Below are 21,955 nucleotides of genomic sequence, written 5' to 3'. Positions count from 1 at the left end.
CTCAAATACTTTCCACCAATGTTGTGAAAAGCGTTGAGGCGTAGTGAGGCGGTCCACCAAAAACTGAAGCGACACATAAAGCTTAAGCCTCATTTTTTTTAAACTTAAAAAAACTTTAAAAAATATCTAAAAATATAAATAAATAAATAAAATGCTTTATTGATGAAGCAACAACCAATAATAAATAGAAAATATAAAATAAATACCGAAAAATATGAGATTAACATGTAAAAGTAACATTAATGCAACAACTTGATCTATGTAAGTATCTAAGAAATAAAATATGAGCATTTAGTGAAAAATTAAATTACAAAATCTCTATCAATCAAATTTCTCAATATCATGTCATCATCAAAAAATGCATATTAGCATTTGTTGAGAATAGGTGGTTTTAAGTAAAGTTATTTTATATTAAGATGCTATTTGTATTTTAGTTTTTTATAATGGGGCTTTATTGTAATTATGCTTTTAAGCCTCTCTCTATTTAACATAGAGAGAGGCCCTAATATTGAAATCGAGTTCTTAGTTTTCCTGTGCAGCCGTCTCTCTCTCTCTCTTTCTCTCTCCCTCTCTCTCTCTTCTCTCTCTAGGACTCGGTTCATCTTCTACATGGTATCAAAGCCCGGTTCCGATCCTGGGACCTGTGGGTTATGGGCCCACCACGCTTCCGCTGCGCGGATGTATCTTTCTTGGAATCCAATCCATATTACTCTAATACCGGTTCCCCGCTGCAGGTTGATCCAGCTGAGTCTTGTCCATTACCTATACCTCCTTTTCCCTTGGAATCCGTGCCCTCATTCCCGAACCACACTTTATCCTCTTCCAGATTTCATAATCCTCCATTGGTATATGTGCGTAGAGATCCACCTCCGCAAGTGCCTCCATCTTCTTATTCCTCTGAGGTAAGTTCTACTGACAATAATGATCTTCATGATGATGATGATAACAGGCCGATTGCTCTACGAAAGGGGACACGGCAATGTACCTTATATCCCATATCTCATTTTGTCTTCGAAGCCAGAATTGGAAATCAGATGAAATCTTTTATTTCAGCTTTATCTGCTGAAATTATTCCTCTGAACTATCAGCAGGCAGAGCTTGATACTCGCTGGAAGCTGGCTATGCAAGAAGAAATGGATGCCTTAATATCTCAGCATACTTGGGATCTAGTTGATTCCCCAGCAGATGCTGACATTGTTGGATGTAAATGGGTATATACGATAAAGTACAAATCTGATGGTTCAATTGAACGGTACAAGGCCAGATTAGTAGCCAAAGGGTATACTCAGACATATGGTATTGATTTCTTTGAAACTTTTTCTCCTGTTGCACGGATGGGTACCATTCGTCTTGTTCTCTCAGTAGTTGTTAAGCATGGTTGGAGCCTGTACCAATTAGATGTGAAAAATGCATTTCTATATGGGGACTTATCTGAGACTGTTTACATGCAACAACCTCCAGGATTCGAGGTTGAGGGGGAGTGTCAGAAGGTGTGTAGATTGAAAAAGGCAATTTATGGCTTGAAACAAAGTCCTCGTGCATGGTTTCAGAAGTTGTTTGAAGTGATGTCAGGTTTTGGCTTTAATAGGTCAGCAGCAGATCATACACTATTCATAAAGAAAACTAGCTCTGACATAGTTGTTATGGTGGTATATGTGGATGACATCATTCTTACAGGTGATGATGTGAAAGCTATTGAAGCCACAAAGGCTCATCTTCAAAAACACTTTGTTACAAAAGACCTTGGTTCACTCAGGTATTTTCTGGGTATAGAAGTTGCCAGAAGCCGTGAAGGGATGGTTTTGTCTCAACGGAAGTATGTTCTTGACTTATTAAAGGAAACAGGAATCTTGGGAGCTAAACCAGCAAATATTCCCATGGACCATAAAGTTCAGTTGTTTGAAGAAGGGTCAAAACTGGTTGATAGCAAAAGCTATCGCTCCCTAGTTGGGAAACTACTGTATGTAACTGTGACCAGGCCGGATATTGCTTTAGCAGTAAGTAAAGTCAGTCAGTTTATGGACAAACCAACTGAGGTACACTGGAATACAGCTATTATGATTCTCATATATCTAAAATCTTCTCCTGGAAAGGGGTTATTGTTCAAGAAAGGTGGAACTCTGGATATAGTGGCCTATTCTGATGCTGACTATGCAGGATCTGTAGTAAATAGAAAATCTACCACAGGATTTTGTGTGTTCCTAGGAGACAACTTGATCTCTTGGAGAAGTAAGAAGCAAAATGTGGTTTCTAGGTCGAGTGCAGAATCAGAATATCGGGCTATGGCCCAAACAGCTGCTGAATTGATGTGGGTTCGTACTGTTCTTCTTGATCTTCAGGTGAAGGTTTCCTCTCCCATGACCATGATGTGCGATAACAAAGCTGCAACATATATAGCGAACAATCCTGTATTTCATGAGAGAACAAAGCACATTGAGGTTGATTGCCACTATGTAAGGGATATGGTTCAAGCGGGTCATATCACTACCAAATATCTAAAGTCGGAAGACCAAGTTGCAGATATGTTCACAAAACTTCTTGCCAGACCAAATTTCTCAAAATGTTGTGACAAGCTGAGCATGATTGATATCTATGCTCCAGCTTGAGGGGGAGTGTTGAGAATAGGTGGTTTTAAGTAAAGTTATTTTATACTAAGATGCTATTTGTATTTTAGTTTTTTATAATGGGGCTTTATTGTAATTATGCTTTTAAGCCTCTCTCTATTTAACATAGAGAGGGGCCCTAATATTGAAATCGAGTTCTTAGTTTTCCTGTGCAGCCGTCTCTCTCTCTCTTTCTCTCTCCCTCTCTCTCTCTCTCTCTTCTCTCTCTAGGACTCGGTTCATCTTCTACAGCATTAAAAAATAAACAGAATAAATTTCTTGGTCTCAATACTAAACAGAACCCACAATCTAAACCATGCCAGAGAAAGATTGAAGAGAATATAACTTTTTTGTGTATTTTAAGTATTTGTTTTATGTTTTTGTTTCTTTTATATTTTAAAAAACTTTTTTAATTGTTACTTTATATTTTTGCAAGAAAAATGGTATAAAATTTATTATTTCTTTTCTTCATTTATATTTGTATTCTTTTTCAAATTTTAATATTGTTGCTGACTAGGGTGTAAATATAAAAAAACTTTAACATAAGACACATTGTTAATTAGGAAACTTCTCTTCACGAATTATTGCCTTCATATAAATGTGCATGTAGGGACCAAAAATTGCAATCTTATCCAAATAAGAGAGTACAAATCAGAGTTGCCAGTCGAGGAAGCGGGAGCGAGAAGCGAGGCACTTTCAAAATTTTAGGAAGCGGGAAGCGTGGGACCACTTAGGAGCGAACCGGGAAGCGTCTCGGAAGCGACATAGGAAGCGTCTCGGAAGCGACATAGGAAGCGAACCGGAAGCGACCTAAGAAGCTATAAATTTCTAAATTGTAAATTATAAGCTACAAAGTTCTAAACTCTAAGTCTAACCTTAAAATTAACATAATCCACTACTTCACTTCATCATGCAAGATTCAAAATAAAAGTATACCAAAAAAATATTATAAGACCATGACAAAAAAGTAACATAAAAGTTTTTAAGTTGGACTACTCCAACTACATCATCAAAAAAACAATTAATAATTCAAGAGTTCATTAATCTGTCATCTTTCTCTTCCCCTTCAAGTCAGCAATAGATCGTGAACTTTCTGCATCATCACGTGCTTCTTGTCCTCCACGACCATGTCTTCTGCTCCTTCCTTCATTTCCTATAATGAATATCTTAAAAAATTAAAATGTTCAAAAACCATAATTTAAAATATAAAAAACACAATATCAACATACCTTGCCTAGGTCTCCTGCTAAAGAAACGATCAATCCGACCTTGAGGAACTGATGGTCGCTCTTGTATATCTGCAGTTCTACTAGCTCTGTTGGATTGATTTGTATCATCTTCAACTTCATTTGTACGTATGATTATTGGAGGTAATGGAGCTCTTGGTTGTGCATCTTTATGTTTGGATTTGGAAATAGTGCTTGATTGTTGTGCACTATCATCCAAATCTCTCCATCGCATATCATCTAATCTCAACGTATTTTCTTCTACAATAGGAAGTTCTGGATTGATATCCCATTTTCGACTAGGCCCTTCTTTGTAGCGATCGTTGCACCTTTTATAACAAGAATATAAAATATGAATGCTAATAAACAATCAATGATAGAAAAAGAGAAAAAAAAATACCAAAACAAAAGTACAACACAGTTTAATTATACATGTCAATCAATCGAAGATTGGAATGAATATACACTAAGGTATCAGCACGATCTTCATTGAGTCTATTTCTTTTAACATTGTGAATGTAACTATAGGTGCTCCACACTCTTTCTGCAGAAGATGTGCTAATAGGTTGAGATAAAACTTTAATGGCTAATGCTCTCAACTCAGGTGTATCACCACCATAAAAACGCCACCAATTAAGCACCGACATTATAGGATTCAGTGCATCTATTCTTGCTGCATTTCGGCTAAATCTTTCACTTTTTGATGCAAAAGCCATAAGTTGTGACCTATAAAGTGTAGATAGCTCTTCATTTCCAGAAGATATGACTTCAAGCGCAAGCATTGCACCGTCTAAGATATCATTATCCTTTTCTGCAAAAAAAAATGTTTAGTAACTATAACAAGAAAATGCAAATGAAATAATAAAATAATTAAATCATTAAACTTTATTAAATTGATAGAATAAAATTTTTACCAGGAGAAACTCGTTTGACCCCTCCTGCTGCTGGGATTTTGAGATACTCTGACTCGTAATATTTTAGAGTAAGCATGTGGGCTAAACTATGGAGAGGCACATTCATTCTATCCCATCTATTTGAGATAATCTTATGAATCTTTTCATATAAATCTGGTTGTCCTTTTAGATTGTCTTTGATTTCCCCCAACATGTTGTCCATGCCTTCATACACTTCACCAATTATAGGGCCTTCCTGATCACAAAATTTAATCATCTTATAGATGAGTTTTGTAATCAATAATGCTAAACGTACAGAATCCCAATATTCTTCATCAAGAACAGTTGTTTCTGTTGTAACAACCCTTTTTTTCATAGTGTCATCCGTGCATGATTGCTTCCAATCGCTCCATCTATCTGAAATTACTGTGAGCCTTAAGCTCTCCCTCACATCAAGCAAGCGTTTCAAAGTAGTATAATGTGAAGCAAACCTTGTTTTTGTAATCTTTATTAATTCTAATTTTTCATTACTTCTAAAGATTGCTAGTGCTTTTGAATGATTTGTGATATACTTCACAATTTCTTTACTCTGCAAATATGTTTCTCCCAATCAATGAAACTCATGTGCCAAATCCTTGAAGATCAAATTAAGTGTGTGCACAACACAAGGTGACCAAAAAATATACTTGTACGTTTGTTTTAATTCTTCACCTGCTAACTTGCAATTTGCTGCATTGTCTGTAATCACTTGCACTACATTAGAAGGCCCCACAAGTTTAAATCCCGTCTTCAAAAACTCGGCAATGTTTGCAGCTGACTGTTGCACATTAGAAAAATCGCTTGCATATAAGAACATCGAGCCAAAACAGTTTGAGGTAAGTATATTTATCAAGTGTTTGTTCTTGATATTTGTCCAACCGTTTGAGACAATGGAAACTCCAACCAAACTCCTCAAACTTTTCTCGAAATTCATTTAACTCCCTGTGAACAACTCTTTCTCACTGTCAAGCAACGTTGTTCGCGCTTTTTCATATGATGGGGGTTTATATCCAGGCACTTTACTAACTGCAGATATCATCTTTTCCCAATATGGTGATCGAAACACATTGAAAGGTATGCCATTTGCATACAAAAATCTGATAATTTTGTGATCTACATCATCTCTTTCTACCTTTTTAAAGGTATCACGAATATCAACTGTTTTTTGGCTTCCACTAGATGATGTAGTCATACTAATAAGCTTCTTCGGAGTATCAATTCTTGATCTCCTCAACTCAAATGCACTTGATGAAACCTCCACTCGACGAACTTGCCTCTTAATTTTTTTTGCCAATTCTGCATTTTTTGCAACTACAGGGCAAAAGACAATCCCAACACTTTGTCCCTTTGGAGATCCCATGAGATGTGCAAAAACTCGAGTATATGACCCATGATAAATATTTTTGCAGTGCCTGCACATAAAAACTTGGGTTCCACCTTGCTTTCCTTGCCCACTCTTCTTTTGTTTCAATACATGGCGCCATAGCACTGTTGTTTTATGCATGCTAGGTGGTTCATCTTCTTGGTCATCTTCAGAATAGTAGTCATATTCTTCTTCATCTTCCTCATCAAAACAATTTTCATTTTTGTTCTCAAACTCATATGGAATCTTGCCCTTTCTTGCATTATCCTTCCCAACACCACTAGACGATTCATGCTCCAAATTGTAAAAAGAATCATCATCGTCATCATAATTATCGTGATCATAGCTTGTGATGGTCATTAATGAAGCAAAGAACAGGCAAATATACCTGCATCATAAAAGTATAGGAATCATTTTAGAACACTTTAAAAAAACTATTATTAATAGCAAAAGATGGAGAGTGGAATGCGAAAACAAAAGGAAAAAAAAAGACTCAAAGTGAACCATGAACGCCCCCTTGCAATCGAATTCCCGTAAAATACCGTGGGGTTTACTAAACAACTTCAGTGTCAGCGCACATAAACTAATCATGCTCATTTCTTAAAATAATCCAGACAATATGTATCACACAGCTTCGCAGTCACAATCTAAATTTCAGAACTATGAAACCAATCAGATTTCCTTTTTCTAATAGCATTAACACCCGTAATGAATACAGAGGAAAGCATCAAGCCTTAAAATTCAAGTTTAATCAAACTAAATCTCAAACAAACATGACAGTTGAAACTTGAATATAATAGATAATCTCAAAAAATATAATATACCCAACAAGATATTCTAAAAAGCTTCTTTATATCAAAATGCTTCCAATGTTTCTTGAAATTTGATTTCTTGATTTTTCTGTAAATTTCAATTCAAAAGAAAAAGATTGTCTTGCCAAGAAATTCCCAATAACCAAATTTTCTCACATAAGAAACTCAGTAGGTGACAGGATGCTACTACAGTTTGTGCACACCTGCTTTATGTGAGTGGTCTGGGCAGAATTTTAGAGGATGACATGATTAAGTCACATAAACTTGCATACGCATATTCCACTTAAGATAAATTTCAGCATCTTAAGGTTTGGTCCACAGCATGTCATGTTCCAATACCCCATCAATCCTGCACCCCAATTATATCATGGACTTTTTGCCACAGTATACCAAACAGTGACACATTTATGTCAAAGCAAGAAAGAGAGAGCATTTGAGTGCATATTTATGCATGTGTCAAATGCTTCCAATGTTTATTGAAATTTGATTCTTGATTTTTCTGTAAATTTCAATTCAAAAGAAAAAGATTGGAGGATCCTTGCCAAGAAATCCCCAAGAACCAAATTTTCTCACATAAGAAACTCAGTGGGTGAGTCCAAGCTTGATTGTTGTGTGACAAACACACACACGCAAATCAAATTTAACGAATCAGTACATGAATCAGCCATCAAATCAAAATGGCTACAATTATTAATAAAAATCTATTTCATATGGACAAATTGAACTATTTGCTGCAGTCAGGGCTGGGTACTGGGTTGAGCTACAAAAATGGATAAAAATCATTACCTGTTGTGAGAGGCGTGCGCCTCATTACCTACCTGAGCCGTGCGCCTCATTACCTGAGCCGTGCGCCTCATTACCTACCTGAGGCGTGCACCTCATTACCTGAGGCGTGCGCCTCATTACCTGAGGCGTACGCCTCAGAGGCGAAGCGAGGTGCTTCGCCTCATTGATTCAGTGCAGTGGCGTAGCTAGGATTCATGTGGGGGGGCAGTGTTGTGAGCCTCAGAGGCGAAGCGAGGCGTTGAGCCTGCGCATTTACAACCTTGCTAAGCAATGGAGGAGGTCGTCGGACGTCAGTGGAAGAGAGAAACATACCTGAACAGAGACATTGCTCGATCGAGGTCTTCGAATGTCAACAAAGGAGGAGGTCGCCGATCGTCAGAGGTCGCCGATCGTCGGAGGTAGCAGATCGGCGTAGGTAGCAGATCGTCGGAGGTCGCCGATCGTTGGAGGTCGCCGGTGGCCGAAAATGAGAGAGAGAGAGAGAGAGAGGAGTCGGGTGAAAAAGAAAAATCCTGCCTTCGCCCTTAAGTTTTCACGATTTTTTGTAAAATGTCTGTTTTACCCTTATTCAAATTTTTTTTTATTGTTTTTCACGTGTCAATTTCGTTTTAAAAAATGGTAAATTTGGTATTTCGTAAAGGCGTCCCCCTTTAAAGGGGGACGCGATTTCCTTTAAAGGGGGACGCGATTCCCTTTAAAGGGGGACGCGTTTTCCTTTAAAGGGAAACGCGTCCCTTTTTAAAGAGGGACGCGTCCCCCTTTAAAGGGGGACGCGCTTCTTCTTTTTTATGTGCGCTTCCCTGTGCGTTTCGGAAGCGCCGCGTTTCGCGCTTCCGAAGCGCGTCTCGGGGAAGCGCGCTTCCCCTTTTAGCTAGGCGCTTCCGGTAACCCTGGTACAAATAATAAGAACACTCCTTGTGTTGGCAGAAACAAAAAAAACAGAATGGCTAACATGAAAGAAAGAATGACTAACATAAAAAAAAGAATGGCAAAAAAAAACTAGAACCAACTCTAGAGACAAAAATAGAGAGTACTCGTTGGCAGAGAGAGACATTCTTCTTTTTCTTCTTCCTTTCGGCAGAGAGAGAGAGAGAGAGAGACTTAAGTATCGGGCCTCCCCTCATATTTACGGTCAAATGGGGGCTTTGATCCCCATTTGACTGAGGCGCATGCCTCAGCCCAAGGCGCGCCTTGACATGAGGCATGCGCCTCATAGCCCCTGAGGCGTGCGCCTTGGGGGCTTTACGCTTTTTAAGTGCACCTCAAGGTGCAAGGTGCAAGGTGCCTCGCCTTGAGGCGAGGCGTTTTTTGCGCCTTGAGGCAAGGCGTTTTTTGCGCCTTGAGGCACGCTTTCGATAACATTGCTTGCCACTATTTCTAACTTGATGTTTTCCATTTATTGTGACATGGTGTACCATAGTGCTCACCAACATTCTTTTCTAATGATTAACTTTGTTGTTCCTATTTCTCCATATTCTATACATCTGAAATATGCATGTGTGATTAATAGTTTTTATAATACAAATGAATACAAAAAACATATTCTAGGGTATAACATTTCTTACCACAAGCTCAATGGTAGCACTTAATAAGTTTATTGTGCTATGGATATGTATCATTCTAAAACTTTCAGAGAGCTTCACTTCTTTTTCTGATAGTCAATCTAAAGGATTGTCCCCATGGGATTCCAACCGAGACGCCTTGATTATGTTTGTGCAACCTAACCTGTCAGAAATATCCACCTGCAAGGGTTAGAGATGAGGTAAAGAGAGAAGAGAGAAAAGAGAGGTGTTGGCGGCAATAGGGTTTTCCCTCTTTTACTTAATATTTATAAGTGTTGTACATATAGTATGACATTACACAAGAAGTAAAAACTAATTACAAACATGCCACCGCCTACGCATCCCATGATGGATCCTTGGAATGTGGTGCGGGTTGGATCCATGATCCAAAACTAACAGCCTCCCTCAAGTTGAGTATGGTCTTTTCATCATGCTCAACTTGCCTTTGAGTGCCCAAAACTGATGAGTGGATAATCCCTTGGTAAAGATGTCAACAGCTTGCATATCTGACCGAACATATGCAAGTTCAATTTCTTTTTCTTCCACCTTTTGCCTAACAAAATGTTGATCGATCTCGATATGCTTCGTGCGACAATGAAGGATGGGATTGAAGGCAATATTAATAGCACACTGATTATCGCAAAGAAGCATAGAGGACGAGATTGGTTCTTGTAATTCTTGCAGTAGATGTCTCACCCATGTAACATCGGTTGTTCCTACTGCCATTGCACGATATTCTGCTTCAGTACTAGATCGCGCCACTGCCTTTTGCTTCTTGCTACTCCATGTTACAATATTATTGCCGATAAGAATGCAATACCCCGAAACTGATCTTCGCTCGTCAGGATCACCCGCCCAGTCCGCGTCTGTGTAGGTGAATAGTCGATGCCCTGACATATAAGCTGTGTCCTTGGTGTACATCAAGCCATCTCCAATCGTACCCTTTAATACCGAAGGATCCTTTTTACTCCTTCCATATGTACATCTGTAGGAGCATGCATAAACTGTGAAGCCTGATTGACAGAGTATGCTATGTCAGGCCTAGTGAATGTTAAGTATTGTAACATCCCTACAACTCGACGATACGAAGTAGGATCATGATAAGTAGTGCCTTCTTTTGCACTTAGCTTATGATTTAGAAGGCAAGGTGTTCTAATTGGTTTACAATTCTCCATCCCTGTAGCAAGTAAAATATCAATGGTGTACTTATGTTGGCTCAATGTAATAGTCTCATGTCGACTATCAACTTCCACACCCAAAAAATATCGCAAAGGACCCAAGTCTTTCATCTTGAATTTAGCCATCAACATAGACTTAACCCAAGATATGTGAACCTCATCACTCCCGGTAATAATGATGTCATCAACATATATAAGCACCCAAACAATAGCTGAATTACTTTTGAATATGAACAATGAATGATCTAGAACACTTTTAGTGAACCCATGATGCTGGATCTCCGTGGAAAAACTCTCAAACCAAGATTGAGAAGCTTGTTTCAAGCCATAAAGAGAGCGTCGAAGTTTACATACACAATTGGATGAATCATGCATACTATAACCAGGTGGCTGCTCCATGTAAACTTCTTCCTTTAGTTCACCATGCAAAAAGGCATTTTTAACATCAAGTTGACTGAGTGACCATCCATGTTGTAATGCCAATGCAATGATAATTCTGACGGTGCCCAATTTTACGACTGGGCTGAACGTTTCATCGTAGTACTGCCCATACTGCTGTGTGAAACCTCGTGCGACCAAACGAGCTTTATAGCGCTCAACACTGCCATCCGGTTTGTGCTTGATCTTGTACGCCCATTTGGACCCTACAACATTCTTGTTATCTGGCCTTGGTACAATTTCCCATGTATTGCATTCATGCAATGCTTCCATTTCCTCATTCATCGCCTCTACCCAGGCACGGGAATGTACAACATCATGAAAAGAGGAAGGTTCTGTTTCTTTGGACGCTCTGGTTAGAAATGTTTGAAAATCCAAAGAGAAATTGTTATAACTTACCCAACGATCTATAGGATGTCTAATCCGAGTGGAACGTCGTAGAGGAGTCTCATCATTGACTGGATGGGCTCTACGAGAATAAACAAGACCAGAAAAACGTGAGGATGTTGTTGTAGGAGGAATGTCTTCCATATGCGGTTCCACATCGAAAGCATAGGGTTCATTGTCTGTCAATAAAGATGAATCCTCATAAGGCAACGAGTCATATAAAAGTGAGTCACTGAGCCAAGGATCATAACTGTCCTGTGTATCTGTGGAAAACGAACCCAGAGTGTCAAAATTTTCATCATAAAAAACATTTCTAGATACCCAAATCTTGCTTGTATGAGGATCATAACACCTGTATCCCTTATATTCATCTGCATACCCAAGAAACTTGCACTGTACAACTCTGTCTTGAAACTTATTTCTCAATGAATGATCAATGTGAACATAACATACACAACCAAAAGGATGTAGTTCTTCATATGATGGATGACAATTATAAAGAACAAAGTATGGAGAATTATCTTCAAGGATGGTCATGGGCAACCTGTTGATAACATAAACAGCTGTATGGAAAGCCTCGGTCCAAAGAGAGAAGGGAATACCCACAGTGTGCATCATGCTCAAGGCTGTCTCAACAATATGTCTGTGTTTTCTCTCAGCTACTCCATTTTGTTGAGGGGTATAAGGGCAAGAAATGTTACGTGTAATGCCATGCTCCTTCAAATATTCACTAAAATCATGGGATATGTATTCTCCCCCCATCACACTGGAAATATACAACATTGGTATTGAATTGGTTTTGGACTAGTGCATGAAACTGTTTGAACAACTTGAAAACTTCATGTTTGTTTTTCATGAAGTAAATCCAACTAAAACGAGTGTAAGAATCAAGAAAGAGTACATAGTATCGAGATCCAGAAAGAGAGGCAGTGGGCGCAGGACCCCAAACATCTGAGCATATAATCTCAAAAGGTTTTGTTGCTCTTTTATTGATACTATGAAAAGGAAGTACATGACTTTTGCATAAATGACAACTTGGACATTTTGACTTTAAACTGACTGCGGGTATTAGACCTTTAGCAGACAACTTGTCAAGAAAAACTTGACTACAATGACCCAAACGAAGATGCCATAAGTCTGGCTTATTAAGTTTCAAGACTCTAGATGAAGAACTATGATCTGTGGATCGACTCAAAAATGTTGGAAAGGAAGGAGCTAAAGAAGCCACGGCTACGGAAGACGACGTCTTCAAAGGCACATTAGATTCTTCAAAGACGTACATGTTCCCGCGCCGTTCACCTTTAGCGAGCGTCTTCTTGGTGTGAAGATCCTTAAGATAAACAGAAGGAGTAAATTCAACGGAAGAATTTGTTTCATCAACTAATTTAGACACAGATAGAATATTCTTTTGAATAGCAGGTGTGAGTAAGACATTTGACAAGGGTAATTGAGATTCAGGCAAAGAAATGGAGACATTTCCGGTGTGAGAGATGGGGTGGTGAGATCTGTTAAAATATATATATATACATATACTTATATATATATACATCCGTATATATATAAGTATATATATACATATATGTATATATATACATATTCTATTCTATTAAAATACCCGATAGGGGTATTCTTGTAATTTTGTCAATGTACCTTTTTATTTTTCCTTTTTATCTTTTCTTTTTTCCTTTTTTACTTTTTCCTTTTTTGTTTTTTTATTTTCTTTCTTTAGGATGACCACAAGGGGCCCCACTCTTGTAGTCGTTGGGGCCCCAACGGTCAGATTTCTGACCGTTGGAGCTCCCAACGACTACAAGGGAGCCCCCTTGTAGTCTCTTCTTTAGTGCCTCCCTCCTCTATAAATAGAGGAGGTGTTCTCCTTCTTATGTATGGGTTTTATACCCCTCTCTTCCTTTCTTCAATAATATCCAACTTATGACTTTAAGTCATTTCCATATTTGAGAGTTTTTGTGTGTGCACATTCGGTGTTTGTGTTCTTGGCTCTAGTGGTCACTCTTAAAGAGTGACACTTGCTCTATTGGTGCTTCCGCCTCTTTTCATTACATGGTATCAGAGCTCGGTTGGTGATTGGCCTCTTCTTTGCAACGTGTGACTCATTCTTTTTTGAAGAAAGGAAGGACTTGTTGGTGCCGATGGAACGTGACTCTAAAGTGGAGCTTTCTTTTAAGCTAAATGGGTCCAACTATCTCATGTGGGCCTCCGCTATGGAAAATCATCTTAGAGGTAAGAAACTTTGGGGTTTTGTTATGGGAACTACTCCCGAACCCTCTCTTGTTCTCACCAAGATCGAAAATGAAGTTGAAAAGGCTTTAGATGGCGATGAGCGCATCAAAGCTATTAATGATCATCAATCCAAAATTGAGGATTGGGAAAGTAACCATGCCAAAATCTTGGCATGGTTTATGAACAATGTTGACCTTAAAAATTGTGCTAATATAGCCAAATTTAGAAGGGCCAATGAGGCTTGGTTTTTCCTTAAGGGTATGTATACCCAAAAGGATCTTGCTCGACAATTTTTTTGTCAAGAAAAAATCCGTTCCACCAAACAAATGGACATGAGTGTCCGGGACTATTTTAGCTCTTTAACTCCCCTTTGGGATGAACTTGCTCTTCTTGAGCCTAAGTGGGTGGCTCCGGAAGATATTGAATTAAGGAGGGAACAAATTGAAAAAGAACATTTCTTTCAATTTCTTCATGGTCTTCGCCCGGAGTTTGAACAAGTAAGGGCATCTCTTCTTCATAGAAGCAAAGCCTTACCTATTGAAGATGCCCTCGCCGAGATATGTCAAGAAGAAACTCGACTTGGCTTAAGCATCAAGAGTGATGAAGTTTTGGCCGTTACTAGGCTCGGATCAAATGTTAAAGCCTATAGATCTCCCCATTTTAACAAAAATAATAATGGGCCTAGAAGGGGAATAATATGCCATTATTGTAATGAACCGGATCACATTAGACCGGCTTGTCCAAAACTCAAAGGAAAGGTTGCCGCGGTTGGGGAAACTTCTCCGAAGAAGGAAGAAACTACCAAAGAAGGAGATATCAAAGAAACTTTAAATCACATCTCTGAAGTTCTCCAACATCTTCTCAAGACTTCTCCTTCAACATCCGGGGCCGTCATTGCCTACTCTTCATCTCCTCCAGGTATGTGGATACTAGACTCCGATGCTTCTTTTCATATGACATCTCATAAAAATTCTCTTTCAAATATTTTTTCCAAACCTATATCTTCTTGTGTGTCAACGGCCGATGGTACATCACTAAAAATTGAAAGTATTGGATCACTTGATTTTAAAAACTTTTTTGTTCCCAAAGTAAGAATCGTTCCTAAAATAAATTTAAATCTTTTTTCCGTATCTCAAATCACCGATCATGGATGCCAAGTCTCTTTCTCACCTAAGGATTGCACCGCGCAGGATCTCCAATTTGGGAAGCTGATTGGGCAAGGCCAGAGAAGGGGTGACCTCTACTTTATGGATTTTTTGACTCTTCCATCTAAGCTATCGTGCAATCTTGTAAAAGACAAAAGTATTGGAATATGGCATGAGAGACTTGGCCATCCAAATTTTGTAAAAATGTCTCTTTTCCTGTTTTTGAACAATACTTGTAAAGACAATCACATGACTTGTAAAGATTGCATTTTTGGGAAATCTAAAGCTATTCCATTTCCACAAAGAAGTTACTTTACCACTCGGCCATTTGAACTTATTCATTCCGATGTGTGGGGACCTTCCCCTATTTTGTCTAAAGAAGGTTTTTCGTATTATGTGGTATTTATTGATGATTTTACTCGATTCACGTGGATTTATTTCCTAAGTCGCAAATCCGAAGTTTTCTCTTTCTTTAAAGAATTTCATGCAATGGTCAAAAACCAATTTTTGGGAAATCTATCTATTCTTAGATCCGATTCGGGAGGCGAATATATATCCAATGATTTTCAAAACTATTTGAAAAAAATGGAATTTTCTACCAACGTTCTTGCCCCAACACTCCACAACAAAATGGACTTGCGGAAAGAAAACATAGGCACATAATAGAGACTACAAGAACGTTATTAATCTCAAGAAACATTCCAAAATCCTTTTGGGCCGAAGCGGTTCTAACCTCTACATATCTTATCAATAGAACTCCTTCGTCCTCTTTAAAAAATCTTTCTCCATTTGAAAAACTTTACAATATGTCTCCCGATTATAAAAGACTAAGAATTTTTTGATGTAAATGTTTTGTTTTAACTCACAAGAATGATAAACTTTCCCCTAGGGCTATTGAATGTATTTTTTTGGGATATGGCGAAAAACAAAAAGGGTATCGATGTTTTGACATACTTAAAAACAAGCTTTATATCTCTAAAGATGTCACATTCCTTGAAGAGGAAAGTGGTTTTTCGCACCAACCAAATGAAAATATTGATTATTCATTCTTATTTGACTTATTGCCTAAAGAAAACAATATAGATGATCATATTGATACTAATGAATCCCTTAGTGAAGATCTTGTTGAACATCCAAGCGATGATCAAACCTTAGAAGAAAATGTTTCAAGACAAATTAAGTCTACTCTAGAAGGAATGAAAGGAATCCTCCTTGTGCCTTTGAAAATTTTTCCCAAAATGAGTCCATCGAAGAGACTTCTCAAAGAAGATCAAATCGGATTTCCAAAATACCAAATAGATTTGTTTCTTATGATTCTTTTTCGCCTAACTTTCGAGCATGCCTACTTGCTCTTCACTCTTTTCATGAACCATCTCATTACAATGATGCTAAGCAATATGCTCATTGGAATGAAGCTATGCAACTTGAACTTAATGCTCTTAAAAAGGCACAAACTTGGGAAATCATTGATCCTCCCAATGGCAAGAAACCCATTGGATGTAGATGGGTTTTTAAAGTAAAAACTAAGAGTGATGGTTCATTGGAAAGATATAAGGCTAGGTTGGTAGCCAAGGGATATGCCCAAGAGTATGGGGTAGATTATGATGAAACCTTCGCCCCCGTTGCTCGAATGACTAGTGTTCGAGCTCTTGTTGCTATAGCCGCAGTTAAAAAATGGCCAATCTTTCAACTTGATGTCAAAAATGCCTTTTTGAATGGTAATTTAAATGAAGAAGTGTATATGGAACCGCCTCCAGGTATGGATTTAAATGGAAAATTTTTGAAATTAAAAAAGGCTTTATATGGTCTTAAGCAAGCACCTAAAGCTTGGTATGATAGATTTAGTAACGTATTAATAAATTTAGGATTTTCTTCTTGTTATACTGACACTGCTCTTTTTGTTAAAAGGACAGGTGACTCCATTATTATGCTTCTGCTGTATGTTGATGATATGATCATTACTGGGAATGACAAAAAGGGAGTAAATGATGTAAAGTCCATGTTAAAAGAAACTTTTGATATGTTTGACCTTGGTTATTTGAGATACTTTTTAGGGATTGAAGTGACTTATTCCCCGCGAGGATACATCTTATCTCAGATGAAACTAGCTGCAGAAATTTGTGCCAAATCAGGAATATCTGATGAAAAGAAAGTTGAGACTCCCGAAGTCATTAATGCAAAACTGAGACTTGAAGATTGTGTTCTTCTTGAGGATCCAACCCCCTACCATCAATTAATCGGATCTCTCAACTATTTATCCATCACACGTCCAGACATAGCTCATGCGGTTCATGCAGTAAGCCAGTTTCAGCATGCACCTACTTCGGTTCATATGGCAGCCGTATTGAGAATTGTCAGATATATCAAAAATACTATATCAAAGGGACTCTTCTTATCCTCTTCCTCCTCTCTTGACTTAACTGCTTTTACTGATGCTGACTGGGGAGGAAATCCCAATGATCGTATCTCAATAACAGGTCTTTGTATTTTTTTAGGTGAATCCCTCATTTCGTGGAGATGCAAGAAGCAGCAGAAGGTTTCACTGTCATCCACTGAAGCTGAATATCGAGCCATGGCAATGACAACTATGGAAATCGTATGGCTCAGGAGTCTCCTTGCTGACATGGGCGTCCCCATTTCCACTCCCACCAAGCTCTGCTGTGACAACAAAAGTGCGATTTACATTGCTAGTAATCACACCTTTCATGAGCGGACCAAGCATATTGAAATGGACTGCCATTATGTTCGAGAGGAATACCTCAGAGGGACTATCTCATTACCATATGTTACTTCAGAGCATCAACTAGCTGACTTCTTTACCAAGGTGCTCCCAACTCCACGATTCATGTTTCTCCTTAGCAAACTTTCGGTCTTCTCCCCGTAAAGTTTGAGGGGGCGTGTTAAAATATATATATATATATATATATATATATATACATATACTTATATATATATATACATCCGTATATATATAAGTATATATATACATATATGTATATATATACATATTCTATTCTATTAAAATACCCGATAGGGGTATTTTTGTAATTCTGTCAATGTACCTTTTTATTTTTCCTTTTCATCTTTTCTTTTTTCTTTTTTTACTTTTTCCTTTTTTGTTTTTTTATTTTCTTTCTTTAGGATGACCACAAGGGGCCCCACTCTTGTAGTCGTTGGGGCCCCAACGACTACAAGGGAGCCCCCTTGTAGTCTCTTCTTTAGTGCCTCCCTCCTCTATAAATAGAGGAGGTGTTCTCCTTCTTATGTATGGGTTTTATACCCCTCTCTTCCTTTCTTCAATAATATCCAACTTATGACTTTAAGTCATTTCCATATTTGAGAGTTTTTGTGTGTGCACATTCGGTGTTTGTGTTCTTGGCTCTAGTGGTCACTCTTAAAGAGTGACACTTGCTCTATTGGTGCTTCCGCCTCTTTTCATTACAAGATCCATCTCCTATGACTATAGTGCCATTTCCAGTGTAAGGAGTCAAGTGAGAAAATTTACCTGCATCAGAAGTAACATGTGCTGCTGCCCCTGAATCAATATACCATATACCATCATCATTTTGATGCAAGTTCATCTGATTGAAAGTAGTCATAAGGATATTTTGTACGTCCTGTGGAAGAACCTGTCTCTGAGGAGTGCGTGCAAACGTCTGAGTTGCCCTCTGCCCTGGCCTCCCTGTTTTGTTCCGGTTCTGAGGATTGTACCAACAATTTGCTTTAACATGTCCCTGCTTGTTGCATAGAAAACAAGTAGGAACACGTCCCCCTCGTGGTACACTGCCTGAGCCAAGGCCTCCTCCAGCTGGTGTAGTTAGTAATCCTCCTTTGTTTATAGTTGTTCCATTTGGACGAGGAGGAGTAAATAAGGCTCCTGTTTGAATAGGCGTATGTGCCATCATCACAGGATGTGTATCATCTGACACGTGTTCCTGATTTAAACTGACCTCATATTGCAAAAGCTTAGATTGAAGATCATCAAAACATGGAAGAACTGAGACAACCTGGAGTGCTGTGCAAAACATGCGATATTCAGGTCCAAGGCTACCCAATACCTGTTGTACCATGTCCTTATCTGATACAGGACTTCCAATGGCAGCTAACTGATTTGTAATAACCCTGACATCCCCCATGAACTTTGTAATAGATTTGTTTCCTTTTCGCATGGATTGGAATTGCCACTTGAGTTGCGAAGCCCGAGATTCAGAAACCTGAGAAAAGGAATGAGCTAGTCCATTCCACAACTCGGCAACAGATTGATTATCAGAAATAGTTTGTAAAACACGATCAGAAAGTGTGGAATTTATGTAAGCATCTAATGTCTGATCCCGTTGTACCCATATGTCATAAGCAAGATTGGTGGTTCGAAGTTGACTCACCTTCCCATCTTCACTTGTTATTTCTTGCATGATATGTGTAGGTGGGGCGGGTGATCGCCCATCTAGATGCCCATAAAGACCATGACTGCGAATAAAGGGCACAATCTGATGTTTCCAAAGTAAGTAGTTGTCATGAGATAACTTGTGGGTCATGAGGTGAGTAAGAAAACTAGGGTTCAACTTGGAATCCATGAATTATATGAAGAATGAGAAGCCAAAATTGTTCTAACAGTGTATTGAAGAGGAGACAACAATGATGTGTGCTGAAAATAATATCAACACACACGTTATTCAGAGAAAGAGGAAAACAACAATGCTGCTGTGTGCTGAAAATGATACCAGCACACACGTTACACAGAGAAAAAGATACAACAATGTTGTTGTGTGCTTAAAATTATATCAGCACACACGTTACACAGAGAAAAGGAAGCAGCAATGCTGCTGTGTGCTGAAAAAGATATCAGCACACACGTTACACAAAAAATAGTAACGTGCGAACCAGAAAAAGGGAAAGAATCAGAAATATTTTGGGGAGAAAACAAAAACTCGGCATACTGAAACAAGATGTTAAGACGTGCGTACCAGAAATATTGAGAATGAGAAGAACCAAAAAAAAGAAAAACTGGAATGACGTGAAAGATTTATAAGAAAAAGGAGGAAAGAAGCAAAACTGATTAAGGAAGAAGGGACAGAAAATAAACCTACGTTCTTTAGCAGCACGTGTTGGTCTTTAGAGGCCTTCTAGATGATTGATTTCCGCGCCTGTGCTCTGATACCATGTCAGAAATATCCACATGCAAGGGTTAGAGATGAGTTAAAGAGAGAAGAGAGAGAAGAGAGGTGTTGGTGGCAATAGGGTTTTCCCTCTTTTACTTAATATTTATAAGTGTTGTACATAGTATGACATTACACAAGAAGTAAAAACTAATTACAAACATGCCACCGCCCACGCATCCCAAGATGGATCCTTGGAATGTGGTGCGGGTCGGATCCATGATCCAAAACTAACATAACCATCCAGCTATCTCATTCGACCCAAAAACTATAATTTTTAGGCTACATTAGCATATAAGAAATTGATGTTATGCTAGCAATAATGGTTGGTAAATGGTGGAAATCAAATATGAGAGGCTTTAAGAATTAATCCAATTTATCAGTACATAGCAGTGATAAATAATGCTAATATACATATATATATATATATATATATATTGTCTATACTCTAGAGTACAATACTGTAGCTGAATCTCATTGGTACGAGCTTTATTTGGTCAATTACTAGGAAATGAGCTTTGGATTGGGAGGTTTTGAAGTAAACATGTGATTTTCTTAAGGTTGAAATTTGAGCATATAGACTGTTGGATTTTGTAGCTCTTAGAAAATCTGCTTATACAACATGATCGGACTATCTAAAACATGTTTTGACTTAGCAAATCATATAGACCACATCAGTAGGGATTAATTCACAAAAAAACAAAGAAAATTTGAACGGGTGGTTTCTACTATAGGGTGCTGTACATTAGGGTAGCCAATATTTTCCCTATGTGTGGTTTACTCTCTATATATATGTTTGGGATAGAAGAGATGAGTAGATAATTTTGCAGAACATCCAATAGTTGGAGCTAGGTCAATTGGAGCTTTGGTTTACAATAATTTATAGGTGTATGGGTAATGACAAAGAAGTTGTGGTCATTTGTTTCGATGTTCTGCTTATATGCCTTACCATAATACAAAAGTACCTGGCATGTAAAATAGAAGTTGAACAAACATGAATATTCCTTCAAGGGCATTGGTCATCATATACAAAGCATATATTGAGTAGTCCCTCTCAAGGGCCTTCCAATCATGGAGACACTACAGTAGCATGGATTTCTAAAAATAGTAGTGCTTATGCTACAATAGCATGGATTTCTAAAAACCCTAGTGCTTTGTGACCTAATTTTTTGTTTTTATGAATACATAATATAAGAGATAAATGGGAGAAGAGGATGACAGTGAAGATGGAGGATAGAAGACGAAGAGAGGGTTCACATGGCTAGGAAGACAAGCAGTTATTCCACTCGTTCACTATTACTGAGTAATGTTTTATGAAAGAATGAAGCAAAGAGACCGTACCTCTCATATGTGGTAAATTCACATAGAAAGACACCAAGTTGAAAATGGAAAATGCATCACTGTTGCACTCTCTCCACACTTCCTTGAGTTGAGGCTCTCTCTGCACTTTCTATGTTATTCTGAAAAGTCCCCTGCACCCTACCTTCATGAAGATGTCCACTATAAAATGAGACATATAATAATAACTTGATAAAAATCACAAAACATAATTTTATTTGCATACATAATCTAGCTTTAAAGAATAAAATTGCTGATGCCACATGACCTAAGGGGAACCATATTTACTAGTCCTATTTATAAACCAGTGTCATTGATATCGGTGATATTTTGAAAATATCATGATAATATCAGCAAAAACAAGTAAGCCAATAATATGGGCAAAATGTCGCAATATTTTCAAAATATCACCAAAAACAAAAATATTGCAATTTTATCATGATATTTTTGCAATATTTTTGAAAAAAATGCTTATTTTGATATGTAATCATTATTTTGTAGTGTTTTGTATTTTAAATACTTTTCAAACTTTGTCACCTGGGTATGGATACGGGTACGGATTGTACAACACAACAATTTTAGAAAATGAGGGTACGGAGACATGTAAGGTTTGGGTCTGGATCATATGTGGATCCATATTAAGGTCTATATTAAGAATTAAAAAAAGGTATGTATGTAATTTTTGAAAAAAAGGGGAGGGAATGAAAATAAGGTCTATATATGTAATTATAAAAAAAAAGGAGGGGGAACAAAAAGTTTTTTTATATAAAGGAAAAGGGGTACCTCGT

The 21,955-nt window shown here is 37.9% G+C and overlaps 1 protein-coding gene across 3 annotated transcripts in view; it reads left to right on the top strand.

Annotated features, from left to right (window-relative positions):
• Window positions 1-21,955, top strand: part of LOC149839670 (phototropin-1-like) — a 117,914-nt gene that overhangs the window by 83,013 nt on the left and 12,946 nt on the right. The window lies entirely within an intron of this gene.

This window comes from Nuphar pumila, chromosome 4 (assembly GCF_984573655.1).
Source record: "Nuphar pumila chromosome 4, dmNupPumi1.hap1.1, whole genome shotgun sequence".
NCBI classification, from domain to species: domain Eukaryota; kingdom Viridiplantae; phylum Streptophyta; class Magnoliopsida; order Nymphaeales; family Nymphaeaceae; genus Nuphar; species Nuphar pumila.
Note: the sequence above shows the minus strand (reverse complement) of the source record. Positions and strands in the feature narration are given on the sequence as shown.